This window comes from Notolabrus celidotus, chromosome 7 (assembly GCF_009762535.1).
Source record: "Notolabrus celidotus isolate fNotCel1 chromosome 7, fNotCel1.pri, whole genome shotgun sequence".
In the NCBI taxonomy this organism is placed as follows: domain Eukaryota; kingdom Metazoa; phylum Chordata; class Actinopteri; order Labriformes; family Labridae; genus Notolabrus; species Notolabrus celidotus.
The window spans coordinates 26,161,340-26,172,874 of NC_048278.1; the positions used below are offsets into that span (position 1 = coordinate 26,161,340).

The 11,535-nt window shown below is 39.0% G+C and overlaps 1 long non-coding RNA gene across 1 annotated transcript; it reads left to right on the forward strand.

Annotated features, from left to right (window-relative positions):
- The first annotated feature begins 4,041 nt into the window (after positions 1-4,041).
- Positions 4,042-11,535, forward strand: LOC117816690. The gene is made up of 8 exons (XR_004631991.1): positions 4,042-4,606; positions 5,335-5,385; positions 5,805-5,867; positions 6,859-6,909; positions 8,854-8,904; positions 9,177-9,227; positions 9,725-9,790; positions 11,289-11,535. It is a non-coding gene; the product is annotated as an uncharacterized LOC117816690 (long non-coding RNA).

Sequence of the window (11,535 nt, forward strand, 5' to 3'; positions counted from 1 at the left end):
GCTGAGTTTGCTTTTTTTGCTGAAGGTAATTGCGTAGCCTAAGAATTCAACTCTTTGTGGTCTCATAATCAATGATTGATAGGTTAGATGAAGATACATTGGCAGATGGTTACATTGATTGGGATTGACATTGATTGGTGTAATTTAAAGGGCTAAAATCACTAACTGGTTGGTGTTATCTGGATGAACCAAATTATTTTATTCACCTCTTTTGCATTAGCTTCTAGATAGAAGCTGGGTTTTTTTCTGGGAATCACATCGAAGTACACAGCAGTAATAAACCACATGTAAAACGCTTATAATACACTGTAACACACACAAAAAAAAGTCAATCACATAGGGAGAATGATGGTATAATCCATTAAACAATATTGACTACTTTTCCCAATGATATTTATACAAAATACAACTACATACTAAATGAGTTACAGCCACAGAGGCCCAGTCTAGATGTCCTCACTCACACACTCACTGACTTTGAGGCTTAAGGGTTTAGGGTTGTCCCACTGTCAAATCTTCAAGTGCGTGAGGGATCTCTTGCAGACTTTTTGAGCCCTTTATGCACCCTTTCCAAGAGTGGGCATATCTGCAGACTTAGTGTGAGGGAATTACCCATAGTTCACAGCATTTTGTGACATGAAACACTGGATTCCCAGGGGAAACCCGCAAGCATGAACGCCATAACACTGAAATAAATAAAAAGGTAAAAGAGATGCATGGAAGGTACTGTTGCACCAGACAGATCAACTCTATTGGCCAGGTAAATGTAGACATATAAGGAATTTGTACAAAGAGAGCAAACTTTACCAAAGCCAAACATTAAACATGACCAGCAATATGTCAATAATCTGCACATTGATTATTGGAATCTGTTGAACTGTTAAACTCTGCTTACGAGAGTCCTACTTATACAAACAGTGTGACGTCATCCTCATGAGTGTCCCTGTCAAATTGAAACCATCAAAAAATCCTTAAATGTGCACTTTTAGAGTATATATATTCTTTATTCTTCAGTTCCTAGACATTCCAGTAAAAATATCTTGATATATTCAGTTAAAAATATAGACCAACATTATGAAATCCCAGCTGAAAGACAGAATAAATCTGATGTACGTGGCGTTGTGATGCTGCTTTTCTTTTGAAAATAAAAAGATTTTGAGGGAATAGAGGGAAAGACAGACTCAGTCTCTTGGTGTATCTGTTGTCATCAGATGTCCTCTCTGTCGAGGTATTGCAATTTCACAGAACTCATTTTTGAACTCACTGGGGCCAAATATCCATTCTCAGTCTGTTGCACAGTGTTCAAAAAACTCCACGGGACACTGTCTCCAATCTAGCAGCTTACAAAGTCCCACACACCTGTCTCCAGCCTTATACATACTGTCCGTGGCTGATGTACAGTAGATACCAGATATACACTGGAGTGAAATACAAACAGCAGGACTCTGACCCCCACTCAGACTTGGGACAGCTTTTCAGAGTCTAATATTGAGCAAATGGTAAAATGACTGAGCAGAAAGTGGAAATAATTTAGTTTCTCTGGTTCTTCTTCCAGAGCCAGAGCTCACCTTTACTTCACCTCACTCTTAGAATTAACTTTTCCCAAGCTTCAAGAGTTTACAAACTTGTTTTCTTCATCACTCCCTTCCAATGTCATCCCTGTTTTTTTCTTTCTTTTGCTCCATGCTCTATTTCTTTGCCTTTCCTGTGCAAATCAGGGCATAAATTAGAAAAGCAAACTGTTTCTGACAGATTCTGTTTCTCATGGGTTTTGAGGGCTGATTTGCTACACATATCACATCACAGTTGTCTGCTGAAATAATGTAATGTTTCTGATGGTAAAGACACAAAAAATGTAATTTTTTTTCATAAACGTGTTTAATTTCTGGTATTAAGTGTTTGAAGGTCTCATTGATTGTTCTGTGTTTTTTGAGCTGTAGACCAAATCATCTCTTTTTTTCCTGAACATGTAAGCTGTGTAAGATCAGCCAGATTTCTAACTCTTTGTGTATTTGTGTGCTTGTGTGTATGAATGTGTGGGTGGTTATACTCTGCTAGAGTGTTGTTGTGTCCTATATCACAGTTTGTGCCCCAAAAAAATGCATCACTGAAAGTTAAGTATGTTAATGCTCCGACTCGAAAACACTTCCATAGCATGTGTGGATGTTTCTCTTTCCTGTCCGTCAAAGGGGTGTGTGTGTGTGTGTGTGTGTGTGTGTGTGTGTGTGTGTGTGTGTGTGTGTGTGTGTGTGTGTGTGTGTGTGTGTGTGTGTGTGTGTTGGTATTTGTGTATTAGGTAGACATTTCATCGGAATACACACCACACTGCACGGACATTTTGAATTATGAGGACATGTCCAGAGTCCTCATAATTCGGACACTGTAGAAGTGTTTCTATAGGTTAGGGGAGCTCTAATTCAAATTTTCTCCAAAAGTCCTTTTAGTACACAAAACACTGATTCTGTGTATAATCTGTGTATTGAAAGTGCGCTCGTACTGCTGGATTTTGGTACTGCACCCGCTCATGAATATTCACACATGTGTATGATTCGCGGCTTCTGATTGGCTGACGGCCGGAAGTCCCCATAATGTTGGGTTTTGTCAATACTGTGTATTAACCGAATTTCATCACAGACTCTTGTCTGCTAGAGATTGATAAAGCAGCAGACTTTTCCTTTTAAAATAAACCAATATAATATATTAAAGTGTAGAAGTAAGATAAAACCATATAGGAACAGGGTAATCCAGACTGAGTAACAAAAATCTTATGACATTTTTTGCAATTAATTAATTACAAAGCCTGTAATTTGTCATATTAATTTATTATTTTTTACCGTAAATACAACTGTCAATGTAACTACCACTATTACTTTTTACTAAGCTTTATTTTGTAAATATCTTATTGTACTATTGTTATTATATTAGGCACTGTCTTTTTGCATCACTCCGACGGCCCACTGGCGGGCCCTGCCGACTTTTTTCTTTCAGACGCTTCTGTGGGCTGAGTTTTAAAGATACAGCGAAGATACTGATATCATATGAAACTAGAAGACATAAGGAATCAATTAATGAATCAATTAATACCAACCATGCCATGATAGGAAGGGAAGTGGGTTAACTAACGCTCCAAAGTTAGGCTAAATTTTGGCTATCAAAAAACTTTTCAAAGTGGTCCCCTGACCTCTGACCTCAAGATATCTGAATGAAAATCTTTCAGTGGGTTCCCACAAGTCTCCTCTTTACATACATACCCACTTTATGCTATTCCCATTCAGTTTGAGGCAAAAACAAAGCAGGTTTCTGCATGCAGTACAAATGTGTTTTTTTCGCCTAGTCTAAAATGGTGTTTCTGCATACTGGGGTCCCTAAACAGTGTTTGATTTGCATACATGTGATATCACTGGAAAGCTGAGACTCTTGTGGATTCAATCCCTATTGTATTCATGTGTGATGATATTAGAGCCCACAGTAGCCTTTTCTCTTAGTGAGACCAGTTTTTGAAACCTCGAGATCACTGTATAAAATGACCTCTTGTGACCTCTAGGATAATCACAGCCTCATGAAACTTTACACACATAAACTAGAGACACAGGGCTCTCAGAGGATGTATGGCTTTCCTAGGTATGTTGACAATAAGGGGCTTTCTCAGCAGCCTCAAGAACAGAGGTGCTCACCAGCCAATCGTCGAAAAATGCGATTCTTGCGAAATCTCCAAATGATGTAAACCACTTCTATGTGACATATACTGTTGACCTGTTATCTATCACTGAAATTACCCGTCTTACACCCCATATTACCATTAAAAACGCCCGGAGTGCTAAGAGGTTAACTTCTATACACTCTATATTGTATATTAAACTTATATTTGAGTTATTTTGTAACTTGGAGCAACCTGTTCTATTGTATTTTATTCTATTAATCTCCTGACAACAGTAATTTAAAGACACATTTTTTTACTATTCTATGCAAGGAACTTTTGAAATAAAATATATCATTGAAAAGAGTAAATAAATAAATAAATAAATAAATAAATAAAGACCCCCCACCGCCCAAACATTTTGGATCCACCTGACTCTTTCCTCTTCCTGCTGCCTACGTCTAGCCTGGCATGGCCAGAGAGATTGCAAATACACCTCAGTGTGGAAACAGTGCAATGTCTATGTCAAGGGGGCGTTATCAACAGGCACAGACCAAAATGCTTACAACCAATCAGAGCAAAGAAACGTGACCTGTCACTCAAGGAGCTGTCACTGAGCGTGGTGGTGAGAAACATGGCTGCCTGGTCACAAACGATCTCAAATTACAGCTAAACAGTACACTAAAATGTGATTCTGAAAACATTTGATGCGAGAAATAGGCAATGCAGTAACGGAATCTTGATTCAGATATGATCAGCACTGCCTAGTTTTACAGTTTGATCCGAGTTTCGGGAGCTGGATGTGTTGCACTGGAGACAACTGCAGACTAACAGCACCTACAACCAATCAGAGCAGAGAAACGTGTCTAGAACGGTGACTGTGATTGGCTCGTCTGTTTCTGGAAAAGATATCTCCGAGTAGAGGAGACTGTGTACGTCCAAGGAGGAGACGCACCGCATCTGCTGCAGGTAAGACAGGTGACGAAGTCTGAATCACACATATCACCGCTAAACTTTAAGACTAAATACTACTATGAGCTTTTCATGCTATTTTAAATGACTAGTCTCTGTTTTTACAGAGATGATCTGTGGCTGAGTTGTTCAGGGAATATTTTACCTCAGTAGTATACTGATTTAACAAATTGCCATCATGTGGAGATGTTAAGGGGTTAACACTTCGTATTGAGTCCCCTGTTGCACTGTTTACACACCAGTCAAGGAACAACAGTCATACAGTTTGGAGGATACAAGAGATTTTTTTTTTCTGTGTAAAACGGACTTGGCAGGAAATTAGGACCACTGTTTGTATTTAGAAGTATAGATGAACTGTCCTCATAAACCTGCGAGGTTACTCACACTGAAGACTGTGTATTTGTATTTAGAAGTATAGATGAACTGTCCTCATAAACCTGCGAGGTTACACACACTGAAGACTGTGTATTTGTATTTAGAAGTATAGATGTACGGTCCTCATAAACCTGCGAGGTTACTCACACTGAGGACTGTGTGTTTGTATTTTATTGGTCTGTATGCTAGTAAATCCTCACATTCTTTAGTTGATAACTCACAGTATCACCTGTGTTATCTACCATTCTCTAAATAGATAGTTGTGTTACAAGCTTAAAACATCAGCATGTACTTCCTTGGTGTGCTTAATAATGTTCAGTGATTTAAGTTTTTCATTTTTTCCCCACAAGATTTCACCTGAGACAGACCCTCAGCTGAGACCGAATGGTGGCATTCAACAGGTGACTTATTACATTATAAGTTTTAGAATAGACAAGGCTTTTTTTCTAAGATGAGATGTACTTTAATGTGGCCATAGGGACATTTGTTTTGAAGTTTGTTCTGAAGGTCCACAGAGGGTAAAAAAATACATTCTCTAGAGAGCAACACATACGACATGTTCTGTCATCTTATGTTCTTGTCGTGTCAGCGTCTGATGATTTTGAGTTCAATCTTTTAGGATGGATGCATACTCGAGTTAAGAATCATTTTTTTGAACTTTGCTCACATTTTTCCACTTGGTTACAGAAGAACCCCTGCAAGGCTTGGTTAACAAATGTTACTTTTTTTCCAATTTATGAATATAATGAAATGCTGCCTAAGTTAAACACTTAATTTGCGTTGAATTATTGCATACTAAATGTTGCTTCATATTTCACAGGGGACTCCAGACAAGGAAGGCCAAGGCCAGGCCAGCTCTACGGCAGAGGATGCAATGGGGAAGGTAAATGTCTGTGAGGTGTGCCTCTGACCCGTGGAAATAACTTTAGTATTTGGCAAAATAGAATTAAAATGTATTTATTGAGTAGATTTAATCTGTGATAAATACCTACAGACCCATCAGTTTTATTATCTGTGTTTAAAACCAGCTGTGTAAAACGGACTTGGCAGGAAATTAGGACCAATGTTTGTGTTTATAAGTATTCATGTAAGGTCCTCATAAACCTGCAAGGTTACTCACACTGAGGACTGTGTATTTGTATTTAGAAGTATAGATGAACTGTCCTCATAAACCTGCGAGGTTACTCACACTAAGGACTGTGTGTTTGTATTTAGAAGTATAGATGTAAGGTCCTCATAAACCTGCAAGGTTACACACACTGAGGACTGTGTATTTGTATTTAGAAGTATAGATGTAAGGTCCTCATAAACCTGCAAGGTTACACACACAGAAGACTGTGTATTTGTATTTAGAAGTATAGATGTACGGTCCTCATAAACCTGCAAGGTTACACACACAGAAGACTGTGTATTTGTATTTAGAAGTATAGATGTACGGTCCTCATAAACCTGCAAGGTTACACACACAGAAGACTGTGTATTTGTATTTAGAAGTATAGATGTACGGTCCTCATAAACCTGCGAGGTTACTCACACTAAGGACTGTGTGTTTGTATTTAGAAGTATAGATGTACGGTCCTCATAAACCTGCAAGGTTACACACACAGAAGACTGTGTATTTGTATTTAGAAGTATAGATGTACGGTCCTCATAAACCTGCAAGGTTACACACACTGAAGACTGTGTTTGTATTTTATTGGTCTGTATGCTAGTAAATCCTCACATTCTTTAGTTGATAACTCACAGTATCACCTGTGTTATCTACCATTCTCTAAATACATAGTTGTGTTACAAGCTTAAAACATCAGCATGTACTTCCTTGGTGTGCTTAATAATGTTCAGTGATTTAAGTTTTTCATTTTTTCCCCCACAAGATTTCACCTGAGACAGACCCTCAGCTCAGACCGAATGGTGGCATTCAACAGGTGACTTATTACATTTTAAGTTTTAGAATAGACAAGGCTTTTTTTCTAAGATAAGATGTACTTTAATGTGGCCATAGGGACATTTGTTTTGAAGTTTGTTCTGAAGGTCCACAGAGGGTAAAAAAATACATTCTCTAGAGAGCAACACATACGACATGTTCTGTCATCTTATGTTCTTGTCGTGTCCTCCTGAAATCCTAAAATTTTATATATTTAAAGTTTAACATAAAAAAAATCATTTTGATTTAAAATTGGCTTAACTCTGTTTTTCTTACTTGTCTGAAGTGGTGGAGATCTTAAATTTGACATCACATATTCTTGTGTTCCAATCAAAGACTTAACAAAACTACAGAAGTCTGACAAGTGAAATTACTGAAACTGCTCACACTTTGACATAAATTGATCCATTTATTTAGGACTGTACCCTTGTTAGTATGATATAGTAAGAAAAAGACTGTAGGTTTCAGTGCTGTTTAAATCACATTTACATGTCAGAGCATCTGTATATCTAATAATGTGATGAACTTCCAGGTCAACAATGTTTTTGTAAAGTGCATTAATGAGGGGATTTAAGTCCAGTTCTTTAGATTTGGTTTAAAGTAGGCAAGGCTTTGTAAATATAGCGCTGTATGTCCATGAACAACTTTATCATATTTTGGAGCTGCAATGATGTCACACTTTATAAAATGTTAACATAGAACAATTCAGACACACACCCACCCTATATTGTTGTACAAGCCCTTTACCACAAGCTAACAGCCAGTTAATGATGGGCAAATCACCAATTCTGTTTGTGACATTCATGGACAGGATTTCAAGGCGCAGCCGGGGGGAGTGTCCAAAACATACGGCCGCAGATCAGATGATACGACCACAAAGTCGATCATCGATCTTTGGCCTAGGGTGTTCTGGTACCAAGTACACTTATGAACATTCCTATGTTCGAACATGGTGTTTGTTATGGACAATCCATGACTAGCACAGAAGTCCAATAACAAAGCACCATTCGGGTTCAGATCAGGCAGGCCGTTCCTCCCAATCACTCCCCTCCAGGTTTCTCCGTCGTTGCCCATGGGAGCATTGAAGTCCCCCAGTAGAACTATAGAGTCCCCAGGCGACACCCGTTCTAGGACGCCACCCAGAGACTCCAAGAAGGCCGAGTACTCTGAACTGCTGTTAGGCGCATAGGCACAAACAACAGACAGAGACTTTCCCAGAGCGACACGAAGCCTCATCGAGGCGACCCTCTCGGTCCCCGGGGTAAACTCCAACACTGTGGCGCTCAGCCGTGGGCTTGTGAGTATTTCCACACCCGTCCGGCACCTCTCACCCTGGGCAACTCCAGAAAAGGCAAGAGTCCAGCCCCTCTCCAGGAGTTTGGTTCCAGAGCCGGTGCTACGCGTGGAGGTGAGCCCAACTATATCTAGCTGGTATTGCTCCACCTCCCGCACCAGCTCCGGCTCCTTCCCCGCCGGAGAGGTGACATTCCACGTACCAAACGCCAGTCTGTGCTGCCAGGGGTCGGCGCGCCTAGGTCCCCGCCTTTGCCTGCCACCCGGCTTACATTGCACCCGACCCCGAAAGCCATCCCTGCTGGTGGTGGGTCCACAGGGTTGCTCCGTGTAGCTTCTTCGGGCTTGGCCCGGCCAGGCCCCATGGGCAAAAGCGAGGTTGATTATCATGGTACTACCACAGAGAATACAGCTCTTTGAGTTGAACGTGAGTCACAAAACACCACAAAGGAAAGGACAAACCAAATCCCTGCAAAGCAAAATAAAGGATAATTGAATCTGCAATTTTAACTGTACGTCTGTTTGAGATGCTGAAGAGATATTGCCAGAGATTGTTCCTCTATAAAGAAAGTGTAGAACAGTTTGGGATTATGAAATGTTTGAACATATGAAACCAAACCATTCATATTGAGTTTTGTTTTTCATGCTGCAGGATTGGAGACAGCTAGCTGTCCTGTTGAGGAACCTCCAGGCAGCTCAGACGGTATGACCATCAACCTCAGTTCAGCAGCCCAGTGATGTTTGAATATTATGACTCAGCAATCACAGCTTAAAATTCAATTTATGTGCGGAGGTTGTTTTGCAAAGCTTACAGGTTTTTTTTAACATGAGATATTTTGACACTATATATTGTAATGTGACAACTTTGGACATTTAACATAATTACTAATGCTGTTTAAAATAATTGTTGAGATATTGGCCCAGGTGAAATGATCAAATGACCATTCATATTGAGTTTTGTTTTTCATGCTGCAGGATTGGAGACAGCTAGCTGTCCTGTCGAGGAACCTCCAGGCAGCTCAGACGGTATGACCATCAACCTCAGTTCAGCAGCCCAGTGATGTTTGAATATTACATGTGGTCATGTAGACTACACACTGCTGCTGTTTGTTAGGGTGTATTCAATGTGTACTTCTCCATTCACAGATTGTGACTCTGCCCTAGAAGGGACATCTCAAAGTATAACAAGAATTAAACATTTTGAACTGCAGAGCTATGGTTAAAGATATGTAAATGTTGACAACAACACATTTTGAAACTTAAACAAGTTCCATTAGTCATCATCTTGTAAGCAATATTTTGCAGTATCTATGAAGTGTTGTGATCTTCCTTTCTTGATGGTTTTATATATATATGCTCATTAGCTGTAGGATGCTCTGAAGCTGTTAAAAAATACAGTTTAGATGGTTTGGAGATGTAGATTTATAACATCCTGCAAATGACATAGCAGTTAAGATGACAATTAAATGGTAACCTTAATGTCAGGATTTAAGATATTTTACTAGTTTCTCCCCTCTTTTCAGCAATCAGCAAAAAGACTGTTGGAAAGTCCAAAGTGCCCAAAAGAAGAGAAGAGCAGGAACCACTAGGTAAAAGCACAAACACAAAGGAGACTACAACCGAATCATGTTGATCGATTTTTCTCGTTTTTCACTGTTTTTTGCATTGCTTATTGGCAGTATAAAAGCAGCATAAAGACAAAACAAAATATATAGTTAATACTGAAATGGGACATGTAGCCTCCCCGGCTGAATGATGCTCTGACTCACCAACGGATGGTTCACAAATCTTAAATTTTTTATAATGTAGCTCCAAAGAGCATGCTGTGACCATTGTGTGAACACACCGTCAGAGCTACGGAGAAGACGAAACAAAATAACAGATTACCATTTTAAACTTGACGAAATGACAAGCTTTGATAGAGTGCTAAATATAAGCATATTTATCTGTAAATGAAATTATTAGCTTCCTTTTAAACTAACATTATCAGCCAGGTGCTAAAACAAAGAATACAATTTCGACACACTCCGTTTGGGAGACATTTGTGTGGTTTCAAGTTCGTCTATTTTGTCCTTTTTTTACCGAAAGTCTGCCTCTACGATGTAAATAAACATAAATAAAAGCACTCATCTTAATAATGTAACTTACAGGAATTTACATAATGAACAAATATGAAAACAAGATTATGCAAGGACCATGGTGAAGGTCATTTACAGGACATCAACCTGCCTTGTTTTCAACTCAGGAAATGCTAATCATAAACTGAAACATTATATGCTCTTAATCATAACCTTCAAACAAATATTCTTCTGTTGTTATATTAGAGTGATGTAGAGCTAGAACCTAAACTAAACAGTACTTTATGATATAAGCTGACAATGCAGATGAAGGCACTGTAAACCTAGAATATATTCTTTTTATGGCAGCTAACCGTTACGAGATTATTGGCCCAAAACAAATAAATCAGCCTTTTGAGGCCTCAGAAAGTAGGTATGTTACTGTAGGCCCCAGTACTGAACAGCCTTTCAGAGGGAGAACAGTGAGCTGGAATACACAGGTGCTACCTGAACAGCTCACAGAAATGTATTGTGTTATCCAGTGATGCTGCAACTCTTCCAAAACACTGCTTAAATACACTGACTCTCTTTGTCTTGATTAAATAAAACAAATGTTATTGTCCAAGGCACAGTTTCACACATACACACATGCCTATTTTTCTTCAGGCTGATTGGCATTTAATAGAGACTAATCAAACCATTATCATCTGATCGTTATAGGTTGCAGATCAATAAGAGCACACTTAGTTTTAACAGATATAACGCAAAAAACATTTTATGTTACCTTTACAAATACAAGAACAATGAGCTCTATGCAGTTAGGTGTGCATAGTTAGATGTGTTATCACATTTTAAATATGGGAAGGGAGAGCATTGGTATCTGATCTGCACCTTGAATCCAGTGCCATGATCTGGGATATCAGAATATGTATCAGGAGATACATTTTTTTATTTACATTTCTTTGAAATTGTAATTTTAGTATTTCACAAACAAATGTAAAGTCAATGAATCTCTTTTCCTCTTTTATAGAGTTACTTGAAGAAGCTGCTGAAAGGGACAATCCTCGGAGGAAACAAAAACAACAGTGGTCTCTAAAAGAGGTCTCAGCGGTGATCAGACACTTTAAGAACCTTCCTAAAAAAGAGAGTGAAGTCCAACTCCCTTTGTGTTTGTTGTTCTCAGCCCTCTGATGATGGCTGCTGTGCGGCCAAACAGGGAACTGACTGTCACTGTTTTCAAAACAGAAATAATTAAACATGGCTTCTTCTTTACTGAG